This window comes from Sander vitreus, unplaced genomic scaffold, assembly GCF_031162955.1.
Source record: "Sander vitreus isolate 19-12246 unplaced genomic scaffold, sanVit1 ctg683_0, whole genome shotgun sequence".
Taxonomy (NCBI): domain Eukaryota; kingdom Metazoa; phylum Chordata; class Actinopteri; order Perciformes; family Percidae; genus Sander; species Sander vitreus.
In genome coordinates, this window is record NW_027595772.1 from 1 (window position 1) to 12,645 (window position 12,645).

Genomic DNA, 12,645 nt, shown 5'->3' on the forward strand with positions numbered 1-12,645 from the left:
ACCTCCCCGGACGGTTCGCACTTGTCATGGTCCAGTACTTTTAATTGGGCATAACAATAGCTGCTACTTAGCACCCCCCGCCCAAGCGCTCCATGGTGAAGCACCTAAGGCTGGTTAAAGACAGCTTGTTTGGTTTTCAAAATTGGACAAGGTTCAGCCAAATGGCAATGCTCCCTCTGTGTCCTGTTTCTGTGCTGCTGCTGATAACAACAGAAGTCTAGTTAAGGACAGCTTATTTGCTTTTCACAAGTACACAAGGCTCAGCCAAACAGCAGAGCCCACCAAAAATAGGTTCAACTCATTGGTGTTCCTCTCCACGGAAGTCTTTAGTAAAAGGCGAAAGACTTGTGCGTTATGAAGAGAAACCAGAGTAAGTACAGCCCTGTACTCGAGAGCAGCCGTAAACCCTAGTCGTCCCAGTCCAAACCCTCGCGGTAAGCCTCACTTGGTGTGCCGCTTTCCAAATCCAAGGCCACACGGCCAATATTTTCTCTCTGCTGCTTTTCCTGCCAATCAATAGTGCAAATCTCGCTGCACTTTTGTGAGACTTCATCTTGCTGTTTATTCGCTGCTGCGTTTTTCACCCCAGTTGTCGTGTCTTAAGAGTATTATAACAGCGTTTTGATACCAGGAACCCAATGAGGTTTGACAGATCATTCAGTCAAACCGAGCGCTTCTTGCCACAACTCCGGGCCACGAAGTCCGCCAGCCACTGCGACGCATGTCTCTTTCGGTCCGGTATCAAATTGAACGACGGGCAGCTCAGCGTGCATTATTTGGTTTTCCACAAGACAGAAGAAGGGTGCACCGTTCCCGGCGGCGCTGCAATACCAGGTCGATGCGTGGAATGAACGGAGCAAGCCCCTTTTTCAACTCCCATTGCTAAAAATCCATTTAATACGTTGTCCCCTGATAGAGGACATATCAGATATTAAACTGATAAGAACAGATACTACACTTGATCTTAGCCAAAAGGCCGAGAAGCGATGAGCACCACCTGTTTGCTGTCCGACGCAACCTCCCCGGACGGTTCGCACTTGTCATGGTCCAGTACTTTTAATTGGGCATAACAATAGCTGCTACTTAGCACCCCCGCCCAAGCGCTCCATGGTGAAGCACCTAAGGCTGGTTGAAGACAGCTTGTTTGGTTTTCAAAATTGGACAAGGTTCAGCCAAATGGCAATGCTCCCTCTGTGTCCTGTTTCTGTGCTGCTGCTGATAACAACAGAAGTCTAGTTAAGGACAGCTTATTTGCTTTTCACAAGTACACAAGGCTCAGCCAAACAGCAGAGCCCACCAAAAATAGGTTCAACTCATTGGTGTTCCTCTCCACGGAAGTCTTTAGTAAAAGGCGAAAGACTTGTGCGTTATGAAGAGAAACCAGAGTAAGTACAGCCCTGTACTCGAGAGCAGCCGTAAACCCTAGTCGTCCCAGTCCAAACCCTCGCGGTAAGCCTCACTTGGTGTGCCGCTTTCCAAATCCAAGGCCACACGGCCAATATTTTCTCTCTGCTGCTTTTCCTGCCAATCAATAGTGCAAATCTCGCTGCACTTTTGTGAGACTTCATCTTGCTGCGTTTTTCACCCCAGTTGTCGTGTCTTAATACACAGTTGTCGTGTCTTAAGAGTATTATAACAGCGTTTTGATACCAGGAACCCAATGAGGTTTTACAGATCATTCAGTCAAACCGAGCGCTTCTTGCCACAACTCCGGGCCACGAAGTCCGCCAGCCACTGCGACGCATGTCTCTTTCGGTCCGGTATCAAATTGAACGACGGGCAGCTCAGCGTGCATTATTTGGTTTTCCACAAGACAGAAGAAGGGTGCACCGTTCCCGGCGGCGCTGCAATACCAGGTCGATGCGTGGAATGAACGGAGCAAGCCCCTTTTTCAACTCCCATTGCTAAAAATCCATTTAATACGTTGTCCCCTGATAGAGGACATATCAGATATTAAACTGATAAGAACAGATTTTTTTTTTTTTTTTTTTATTTATTATTATTGACACAAGTTCAAGACACATTTCATAAGGTCTTCACACAATTCACAAAATTTCAGTTACCATTTAAGATACAACGTGATAAATAAATAAGTTACTCTGTAAAACTATTTAAAACAGGTGTAGTACAATAAAAGCAATTGTTTTCAGACATAATACAGGTAAGAGTTGTTTTCATAAATTTCAGGTAAACATAAAAAGTTGTCATCTTGTGCATGTCATATTGTGTTTAGTGTCCATATTAAAAGTCTTAAGAGAGAGGGCCTTGGTTTAAAAGCTCTCTTCAAATATCAGTTGTGCAGGAGCGCAGTGAGTCTCTAACAATGTTAATACCTTTTGAGTCTCTCGGGATCCTGTTACGGTGCTCAGAGGAGACCCTCCCCTTGTTGCTCCTTCCCACCTGCCTCACCCGGAGAGTCAGGCCGCCGCTGCTTTGACCTTTTTTTGTGTGGCTCCGGCTCCTTCGTCCGAATGGGCACAGAGGCGATTCTTCTTTGCAGCTGTGTCCTTGGCCTGGCGCTTGCAGCTCGGGCCATTTGGGCCGTTGCTGCAGCCATCTTGATCACAGCTGCGGGGGGATCTGCATGTGCTTTCTTACCAGCAAGTTTCTGGAGGTCCAAATGGCGTCTTTGATGGCGGCCAGGGTGAGCCACTGATTTGCAAAGTCACGTGCTGGCATCTGTTTCTTTGGGCTCACCCCCATACAGCACTAGCTGTGCTGTGAGGACCTCCCTTGCTGGTAAGTACGGGAATTGCAAGGAGCCGGCCATTGCCCACTGGTCTACGGCAGCGCTGCACTCCCAGAGCAAATGCCTCACCGACTCAGGCTCGCCACAACCTGGTCGGGGGGCAGGTTGAGTGCGCTGACATGCCCCGGGAGTGCATGACGGACCTGACCGGGAGGATCTCATGAGCCACCATCCATGACAGGTCCCGGAGTCTGTTTGGGAGAGCCGAATGGTTCGTGTTGCGCCAAACAGTTGAGGGCTCTCCAAATGCCAGCCCACGCACTGGACTCACTGGTTCCCGCTCCTGCACAACTGAAATGAGAGAGCGATGATTTGTTAAAACACACACATCTTCTTGCTCAAGGTGAAAACGTTTTAAAAAGGTCTGGATAAAAGCATAGGTTGGCGGCAGGATAAAAGACACAGGTACTTTAAGATCAGAGGGTAAAATCTTCAGTCTTCTGAGATATGACCCCATCCAGAACCGTGCCATAGCTGCTGTCTTAGCATTTCTGGATGGGGCCGTGGCTGCTGTTATGTGTATAGCTGTAAATCTGCTCCCTAAAAAACAATAACAGGTCCGGCACTCCTTTCCCTCCTTTCTCCTTTGGCTTCTTCATCACGCTTCTCTGCAACCGTTCCCACTTGGACCCCCCACAGGAAATAAAAAGATGGCTCGTTCCAGGTCTAAAATCACTTTTCTGGGTGGGATAAAAACAGAGCTGATGAGTAAAAGCAAAGGTAAAATCACTGCCTTGATGATTAAAACCTTTCCTTCTAGTGTCAGTCCTCTAAGTCTCCAGTACCCTAGTCTCTGCCTAACTTTCCCTACCATGTCTGGCCAATTTGTTTTCCCTCCCCCCCTCCCTATCAAATTTGACCCCAAGTATTTTTTTGGTCGGTCTGGGTCACAGTCAGGGGGAGTCCTGTCATCTCAGTCGCTGTCCACGGTCCATAAAAATGGGCTAGGGTCTTGCTTCTATTTAGTTTTGACCCAGAAGCCCGCCCCAAACCAGTCGGTCAAGTCTAGAGTCCTGTTGACAGATAAAAGGTCAGTGCATAAAATGTTAATATCGTCCATATATAAAATGCACTTTGTCGCAAGTCCCCCGCTCCCTGGCACTCCTACCCCAGTGATTTGTTTGTCCCTTCTCAAGATCTGTGCCAGTGGCTCGATGCAAATAACATAAAGGAGGGCAGATAACGGACACCCCTGACGGACACCGCAGTTGATATTGACTGCTTTTGTCAGATTCCCGTTAACAAGGAATTTGCTGGTAATACCCCGGTACAGCAATCCCACCCAGGCTATAAACCTTCTTGGGAAACCCATTTTTCGCAGTACCTGGAAAAGGTATTGGTGCGAGACCCGATCAAAAGCTTTCTCAAAATCTAAATTTAGGACTACTAGCCGGCTGTTTCTGTCTCTCGCATAACAGATGGTGTCTCGGATCAGTACGAGGCTGTCGGTGATCTTCCTCCCTGGTATGGCACAGGCTTGATCCGGGTGGATCAGCCCTTCTAAAAACAAAGACGTGCGTGATGCTAAAAGTTTACTAAAAAGTTTACAGTCAAAATTTAAAAGTGTGATGGGTCTCCAATTTCTCAGGTCAGTCTCGTCTTTGTCTTTGTAAAGGAGGGTCACTATCCCTACTCTAAAGCTGTCAGGAAGTTGTTCAAGTTTTTCAAAATCACTAAAAACATCAAGCAAGTCAGGTGCTAAAATGTCGCAAAATGTTAAATAAAATTCTAAGAGAGAGAATTTCTCACTTTATCAAGTGTAGTATCTGATAAGAACAGATTTTATTTATTATTATTGACACAAGTTCAAGACACATTTCATAAGGTCTTCACACAATTCACAAAATTTCAGTTACCATTTAAGATACAACGTGATAAATAAATAAGTTACTCTGTAAAACTATTTAAAACAGGTGTAGTACAATAAAAGCAGTTGTTTTCAGACATAATACAGGTAAGAGTTGTTTTCATAAATTTCAGGTAAACATAAAAAGTTGTCATCTTGTGCATGTCATATTGTGTTTAGTGTCCATATTAAAAGTCTTAAGAGAGAGGGCATTGGTTTAAAAGCTCTCTTCAAATATCAGTTGTGCAGGAGCGCAGTGAGTCTCTAACAATGTTAATACCGTTTGAGTCTCTCGGGATCCTGTTACGGTGCTCAGAGGAGACCCTCCCCTTGTTGCTCCTTCCCACCTGCCTCACCCGGAGAGTCAGGCCGCCGCTGCTGACCTTTTTTTGTGTGGCTCCGGCTCCTTCGTCCGAATGGGCACAGGCGATTCTTCTTTGCAGCTGTGTCCTTGGCCTGCCGCTTGCAGCTCGGGCCATTTGGGCCGTTGCTGCAGCCATCTTGATCACAGCTGCGGGGGGGGATCTGCATGTGCTTTCTTACCAGCAAGTTTCTGGAGGTCCAAATGGCGTCTTTGATGGCGGCCAGGGTGAGCCACTGATTTGCAAAGTCACGTGCTGGCATCTGTTTCTTTGGGCTCACCCCCATACAGCACTAGCTGTGCTGTGAGGACCTCCCTTGCTGGTAAGTACGGGAGTGCAAGGAGCCGGCCATTGCCCACTGGTCTACGGCAGCGCTGCACTCCCAGAGCAAATGCCTCACCGACTCAGGCTCGCCACAACCTGGTCGGGGGCAGGTTGAGTGCGCTGACATGCCCGGGAGTGCATGACGGACCTGACCGGGAGGATCTCATGAGCCACCATCCATGACAGGTCCCGGAGTCTGTTTGGGAGAGCCGAATGGTTCGTGTTGCGCCAAACAGTTGAGGGCTCTCAAATGCCAGCCCACGCACTGGACTCACTGGTTCCCAGCTCCTGCACAACTGAAATGAGAGAGCGATGATTTGTTAAAACACACACATCTTCTTGCTCAAGGTGAAAACGTTTTTAAAAGGTCTGGATAAAAGCATAGGTTGGCGGCAGGATAAAAGACACAGGTACTTTAAGATCAGAGGGTAAAATCTTCAGTCTTCTGAGATATGACCCCATCAGAACCGTGCCATAGCTGCTGTCTTAGCATTTCTGGATGGGGCCGTGGCTGCTGTTATGTGTATAGCTGTAAATCTGCTCCCTAAAAACAATAACAGGTCCGGCACTCCTTTCCCTCCTTTCTCCTTTGGCTTCTTCATCACGCTTCTCTGCAACCGTTCCCACTTGGACCCCCCACAGGAAATAAAAGATGGCTCGTTCAGGTCTAAAATCACTTTTCTGGGTGGGATAAAAACAGAGCTGATGAGTAAAAGCAAAGGTAAAATCACTGCCTTGATGATTAAAACCTTTCCTTCTAGTGTCAGTCCTCTAAGTCTCCAGTACCCTAGTCTCTGCCTAACTTTCCCTACCATGTCTGGCCAATTTGTTTTCCCTCCCCCCCTCCCTATCAAATTTGACCCCAAGTATTTTTTGGTCGGTCTGGGTCACAGTCAGGGAGTCCTGTCATCTCAGTCGCTGTCCACGGTCCATAAAAAATGGGCTAGGGTCTTGCTTCTATTTAGTTTTGACCCAGAAGCCCGCCCAAACCAGTCGGTCAAGTCTAGAGTCCTGTTGACAGATAAAGGTCAGTGCATAAAATGTTAATATCGTCCATATATAAAATGCACTTTGTCGCAAGTCCCCCGCTCCCTGGCACTCCTACCCCAGTGATTTGTTTGTCCCTTCTCAAGATCTGTGCCAGTGGCTCGATGCAAATAACATAAAGGAGGGCAGATAACGGACACCCCTGACGGACACCGCAGTTGATATTGACTGCTTTTGTCAGATTCCGTTAACAAGGAATTTGCTGGTAATACCCCGGTACAGCAATCCCACCCAGGCTATAAACCTTCTTGGGAAACCCATTTTTTGCAGTACCTGGAAAAGGTATTGGTGCGAGACCCGATCAAAAGCTTTCTCAAAATCTAAATTTAGGACTACTAGCCGGATGTTTCTGTCTCTCGCATAACAGATGGTGTCTCGGATCAGTACTGAGGCTGTCGGTGATCTTCCTCCCTGGTATGGCACAGGCTTGATCCGGGTGGATCAGCCCTTCTAAAAACAAAGACGTGCGTGATGCTAAAAGTTTACTAAAAAGTTTACAGTCAAAATTTAAAAAGTGTGATGGGTCTCCAATTTCTCAGGTCAGTCTTGTCTTTGTCTTTGTAAAGGAGGGTCACTATCCCTACTCTAAAGCTGTCAGGAAGTTGTTCAAGTTTTTCAAAATCACTAAAAAACATCAAGCAAGTCAGGTGCTAAAATGTCCCAAAATGTTAAATAAAATTCTAAGGGAAGTCCGTCTTCTCCTGGGGACTTCCCTGTTCTAAAACTCTTGATGCATTCATTTAACTCTAGAATGGTAAAATCCTGGGTTAAAAAGCACTGTGTCGATCTACCGTTTGCTCAATGAAATTTAAAACTTCCATCATGCTGTCTCGTTGAACCAGTTTTTTCTCTATATAGTTCTGTATAAAAGTTTTCAATTGTGTCTTTGATTTCCTCTGTTGTTGTAGCAGTGCAGCCATTTTCTTTTTTTAAGCTTAAAATGCCCCCTCCTTTATTTACTATTTTCTTAAAGAAAGTATCTTGTACACTTTTCCCCTTCCTCTATTTCTTTTTCTTTGCTTCTTAAAATGACACCCTTGCTTTTAATTTCTGCTAAAAGGGACATCTCTCTTTTAATTTGTTTCATGTCTTCATTTAGATCCATCCCTTGTTGGTTTAGTTTTAAAAATACCGCTGGAGTCGTTTTTGCAGTCCCAACATGCGTCTGTCGTCCCTATCTTTCTTTCTCTTACCTGCCTGTCTAAAGAAGGTCTGGGTCCGTCTTTTTACCATTTCCCACCAATGTGCACGTGTATCGTAAAAGTCTTGAAGGGTCTGCCACTCGAGGTACTGCTCCCGATACTGACTAACTAACTCCCTATCCTCTAAAGGGAACAGTTGAGCTTCCACAGACCACTTCCTAATATCACCTCAGAAGACAGTGAGAGGGTGCAGGAAAGCATTGCGTGGTCTGAAAAGAAAACGGGTTCCAATCTAGCATCCATTGGTGGGCAATCGCGTGATAAAATGTAATCTATGCGAGAGGCTCTGGTGCCATCACCACTGAACCAGGTGAAGCCTTGCTCTCTGGGATGCATGGTTCTAAAACAGTCGAGAAGTTTAAAATCTTTGCATATGTCCTGTAATAAAACCGATGTTTTGTCAATTTTAAAATCTTCCCCTGCTCCTTTCCTGTCATTCCTGCTTAGAATACAATTAAAATCTCCCCCCTACAACTAGTGGTGCCCTACCTAGCATGTGGAACTGCAGGTCTTCTAAAGGTCATACCTGTCATTTTTATCATTAAAACCATAAATATTTAAGGCGTTAAAATCTCTTCCCATAAAAGTCAAGTGTGCTAAAAGTGCCCGGCCATCTCTCACCACTGTGCTACCCTTCACCAAGACTAGGGGGGTTTTTGATTAGAATGGCCACGCCATCATTTTTGTTCTGATTTGATCCGCTCCATATCGATGTTTGTTGCCATAACTCCTCCCAATCTCTGTAATGGTTTAAAAACGGCAAGCCACACTCCTGTATTAAAAAACACATCCGACTTCAAAGAGTTAAGAAAGGATAAAACAGTCTCGGCTCTAACTCTCGACTTCACACTTCTCACATTTATGGTTGAGAAGGTAAGTGTCATGAGTATGATTATAAATAACAAGTATGACATTTTAAAGGGCTAAGAGGCGAATTGCAATGTTAAAATGTCTTAAAAGAGGCAGTTAGTCAATGGCTTGTGAATGGAGCTCTTCCTTCACTCCTATTGGTGAAAAGGGAAGGGTTTGAGCTTCATTTCCCGGTTGGACTCTGGGGGTGGGCCTTTGTTGCAAGGTTGCATTTAAGTTTGAGTCCTTTGGGGTTGATTGCAGAGCTATGTTTAGGAAAGAGACCTCATTTGGGGAATTGGGGGGGAAGACTCTGGGCTCCCCCACAGATAAACTGTCTGAGGAGTTGCCAGCTCTTCCCCTCTTCTCTGCGACTCCAGGAGACTCAGAGGACGTTTCTGATAAAGGCCTCTTGGCCGGCTGGGCATTGGGGAGGGAGGCATCCTTGCTATTGCCTTGTGACTGGTCACTTTCATGTTCTAGACTAGCTCCGCCTTCTGCCTGCACTGCCCCATCTTTCTCACCACTCTCCTCTGACAGGCCCCTCCTCCTCTCCCCCGTCACCCATTTCGTGTTCTCCAATCACAGGATTTGGAGGGAGATTTGAATTTCCCAGCTCGGCTTCTTCAAACAGCTCTCTAAATGGTTCACCTGGTCCGCCATTTTGTTGCTTTGCGACTACTTTTGCTGCTTTCAGTTTGTTGGCAAAAGACTTTGGGCAATCTCTGAAGAGGTGGTTTGTTTCTCCACAAAGATTACACTTCCTGCCATTGGTACACTCCTCAAAGGTATGCCCAATTTCTCTACATTTCCCACAAATTATCTGTTGACATGCTTCTGCCAGGTGCCCATGCTCACCACACTTGCGGCAGAGCTTGGGCTGTCCCTGGTAGTGGATGTAGCCTCTGTTGTTACCGAGAACTATCATTGATGGCAGATGTTTCAGGCCCTGGAAGCCCTGAGGGTCCTGGCCTTGGTGTATGGGGACCCTCCAAGCGCAATTCCAGATTCCATCCTCATCTCTCACCTTGGTAGCCTGGCCTTTCACAGTGCAATATCTCCCCAGCCACAAACAGATGTCATCCGCATTCACTGTCTCATTGAACATTCTGACAATGACTGTTTTAAAGGCATTGTCAGTCAGTTTCTCAACATTGAAAGTGGAAAACTGGTGTTTTTCATTTTCATATCTGTTCAGAAGTCTCTGAGAACACTGGCAGAGCAGCTTACATCAAAACCTTTGTTAAAAGGCAGGGTAACAATACAATTTATATCTTCTGGTGGGAAAAGTAACGTTCTCTGTATTAGCTTCCTGGAAAAGTCAAGCCTCGACATTACCAATGGATTGCCATCTTTACCTTTAAAAGTAAAACGGACACTGTGGCGCCTCCGCATGCCAGCATGGCTGGCTGACATGGTGGAGACCCCACTCAACTGACCTATTTGAGGTCAAAAATAAATTTTTAAGCAACTTACTTACCTTTGTGAATGAGCAAATTACAAAAAAAAATTTAACAATTTCAAACAATATGTAACAATATCCTCCAAAAACACAGAAAACAAGGCCACAAACAGGCAGAGTTTTCCGATTAACCGGAGGTGATCGCAGTCTTAACCAAAAGGCCGAGAAGCGATGAGCACCACCTGTTTGCTGTCCGACGCAACCTCCCCGGACGGTTCGCACTTGTCATGGTCCAGTACTTTTAATTGGGCATAACAATAGCTGCTACTTAGCACCCCCGCCCAAGCGCTCCATGGTGAAGCACCTAAGGCTGGTTAAAGACAGCTTTTTGGGTTTCCACAATTGGGTTCAACTCATTGGTGTTCCTCTCCACGGAAGTCTTAAGTAAAAGGCGAAAGACTTGTGCGTTATGAAGAGAAACCAGAGTAAGTACAGCCCCGAGCTGTTAAAGACATGAAACTCTGCACTAAAGACTCACTGGCACTGCCATGCAGGAAAGGTCATGAGGATCGAAGCTTCCTGTGTAGTGACCAGAGTTCTTGCTGGCTACAAAATCAATGGGTCGGACATACTTAGCGAGCCCTTCTAAAGAATCTAGCCAAGGCAGTTGTTGGCTGAGCCTAATTCAGAACTATGCATTTACCCAAACAAAAGACACAAGTCAAACTCTGGCCCACTGGACCATCTGCTGTGGCACCCCCTACTGGCTATCAGAGACCAACGGCAGCTGGGGCCCAAGTCCAGCCTCTGACCTGAAGGGCAAATTGGGCACCACCCCCTTGCCACTGTCAGGGCATTTTTGGATTTTCTTTTTTTAAATTAAACATGGACACAGAATTAGCTGGCAGTTTAAACAAATTGCAAGAAGACATTGATGTCTTGGGATGAAAGACCTCACCCCTTGCTATTGTGACATTTGAGAGTACTTACTTCTACAGAATTTGGACCTACAGAATTTGGACCTCCAGCCTGCACCGCTGTGAAGGTGTCAGTATGAAAACAAGGGGTTTAAAGTGTAGGCAGCACCTGAGGTTTAATGTGCTTGCTCAGGCAGCACATATGACAAAATTGGAACGATACAGAGAAGATTAGCATGGCCCCTGCGAAAGGATGACACGCAAATTCGTGAAGCGTTACCACATTTTGATCTGCACGTGTTGCCCCGAGCTGTTAAACACATGAATCTCTGCACTAAAGTCCCACTGGCGCTGCCATGCGGGAAAGGTCATATGGGTCGAAGCTTCCGGAGTTCTTTCTGGCTACAACAACGAGTCCGTTGTGCAGGAGCGGGAACCAGTGAGTCCAGTGCGTGGGCTGGCATTTGGAGAGCCCTCAACTGTTTGGCGCAACACGAACCATTCGGCTCTCCCAAACAGACTCCGGGACCTGTCATGGATGGTGGCTCATGAGATCCTCCCGGTCAGGTCCGTCATGCACTCCCGGGGCATGTCAGCGCACTCAACCTGCCCCCTACCAGGTTGTGGCGAGCCTGAGTCGGTGAGGCATTTGCTCTGGGAATGCAGCGCTGCCGTAGACCAGTGGGCAATGGCCGGCTCCTTGCAATTCCCGTACTTTCCAGCAAGGGAGGTTCTCACAGCACAGCTAGTGCTGTATGGGGTGAGCCCAAAGAAACAGATGCCAGCACGTGACTTTGCAAATCAGTGGCTCACCCTGGCCGCCATCAAAGAAGCCATTTGGACCTCCAGAAACTTGCTGGTAAGAAAGCACATGCAGATCCCCCCCGCAGCTGTGATCAAGATGGCTGCAGCAGCGGCCCAAATGGCCCGAGCTGCAAGCGGCAGGCCAAGGACACAGCTGCAAAGAAGAATCGCCTCTGTGCCCATTCGGACGAAGGAGCCGGAGCCACACAAAAAAAGGTCAAAGCAGTGGCGACCTGACTCTCCGGGTGAGGCAGGTGGGAAGGAGCAACAAGGGGAGGGTCTCCTCTGAGCACCGTAACAGGATCCCGAGAGACTCAAACGGTATTAACATTGTTAGAGACTCACTGCGCTCCTGCACAACTGATATTTGAAGAGAGCTTTTAAACCAATGCCCTCTCTCTTAAGACTTTTAATATGGACACTAAACACAATATGACATGCACAAGATGACAACTTTTTATGTTTATGAAAACAACTCTTACCTGTATTATGTCTGAAAACAATTGCTTTTATTGTACTACACCTGTTTTAAATAGTTATACAGAGTAACTTATTTATTTATCGCGTTGTATCTTAAATGGTAACTGAAATTTTGTGAATTGTGTGAAGACCTTATGAAATGTGTCTTGAACTTGTGTCAATAATAATAATAAAAAAAATTAAAAAAAAATCTGTTCTTATCAGTTTAATATCTGATATGTCCTCTATCAGGGGACAACATATTAAATGGATTTTTAGCAATGGGAGTTGAAAAAGGGGCTTGCTCCGTTCGCTCCACGCATCGACCTGGTATTTGCAGCACAGCTGGGAACGGTGCACCCTTCTTCTGTCTTGTGGAAAACCAATTAATGCAACGCACTGAGCTGCCCGGTCGCTCAATTTGATATTGGACCAAAACAGACATGGGTCGCAGTGGCTGGCGGTATTCATGGCCAGGAGTTGTGGCAAAAACCGCTGTTCTTATCAGTTTAATATCTGATATGTCCTCTGTCAGGGGACAACATATTAAATGGGTTAGGGGTGTTCGGATTAGGGAATAAGAACGTTCTCTCGATGATTTCCCCTGCTTCATCCGACGCCTAGGCAGTTGATAGTGAATCATAGGTACGGGCCGGCACACATCAGTCAAAGTTCTTCATTCCC

General features: G+C 46.4%; 4 non-coding genes and 3 pseudogenes across 4 annotated transcripts; 2 read left to right on the forward strand and 5 right to left on the reverse strand.

Annotated features, from left to right (window-relative positions):
* Window positions 1-257: 257 nt before the first annotated feature.
* Window positions 258-374, reverse strand: LOC144514745 (U5 spliceosomal RNA). The gene has a single exon (XR_013501551.1). It is a non-coding gene; the product is annotated as a U5 spliceosomal RNA (small nuclear RNA).
* Window positions 375-797: 423 nt separating this feature from the next.
* On the reverse strand, window positions 798-988 carry LOC144514740 (U2 spliceosomal RNA). Its single transcript, XR_013501549.1, has one exon. It is a non-coding gene; the product is annotated as a U2 spliceosomal RNA (small nuclear RNA).
* A 284-nt stretch (window positions 989-1,272) lies between these two features.
* LOC144514746 (U5 spliceosomal RNA) lies at window positions 1,273-1,389 on the reverse strand. Its single transcript, XR_013501552.1, has one exon. It is a non-coding gene; the product is annotated as a U5 spliceosomal RNA (small nuclear RNA).
* Window positions 1,390-1,819: 430 nt separating this feature from the next.
* Window positions 1,820-2,036, reverse strand: LOC144514743 (U2 spliceosomal RNA; annotated as a pseudogene).
* Window positions 2,037-10,147: 8,111 nt separating this feature from the next.
* On the reverse strand, window positions 10,148-10,270 carry LOC144514741 (U5 spliceosomal RNA; annotated as a pseudogene).
* A 609-nt stretch (window positions 10,271-10,879) lies between these two features.
* On the forward strand, window positions 10,880-10,986 carry LOC144514742 (U6 spliceosomal RNA). Its single transcript, XR_013501550.1, has one exon. It is a non-coding gene; the product is annotated as a U6 spliceosomal RNA (small nuclear RNA).
* Window positions 10,987-12,145: 1,159 nt separating this feature from the next.
* Window positions 12,146-12,326, forward strand: LOC144514744 (U2 spliceosomal RNA; annotated as a pseudogene).
* Window positions 12,327-12,645: the final 319 nt, after the last annotated feature.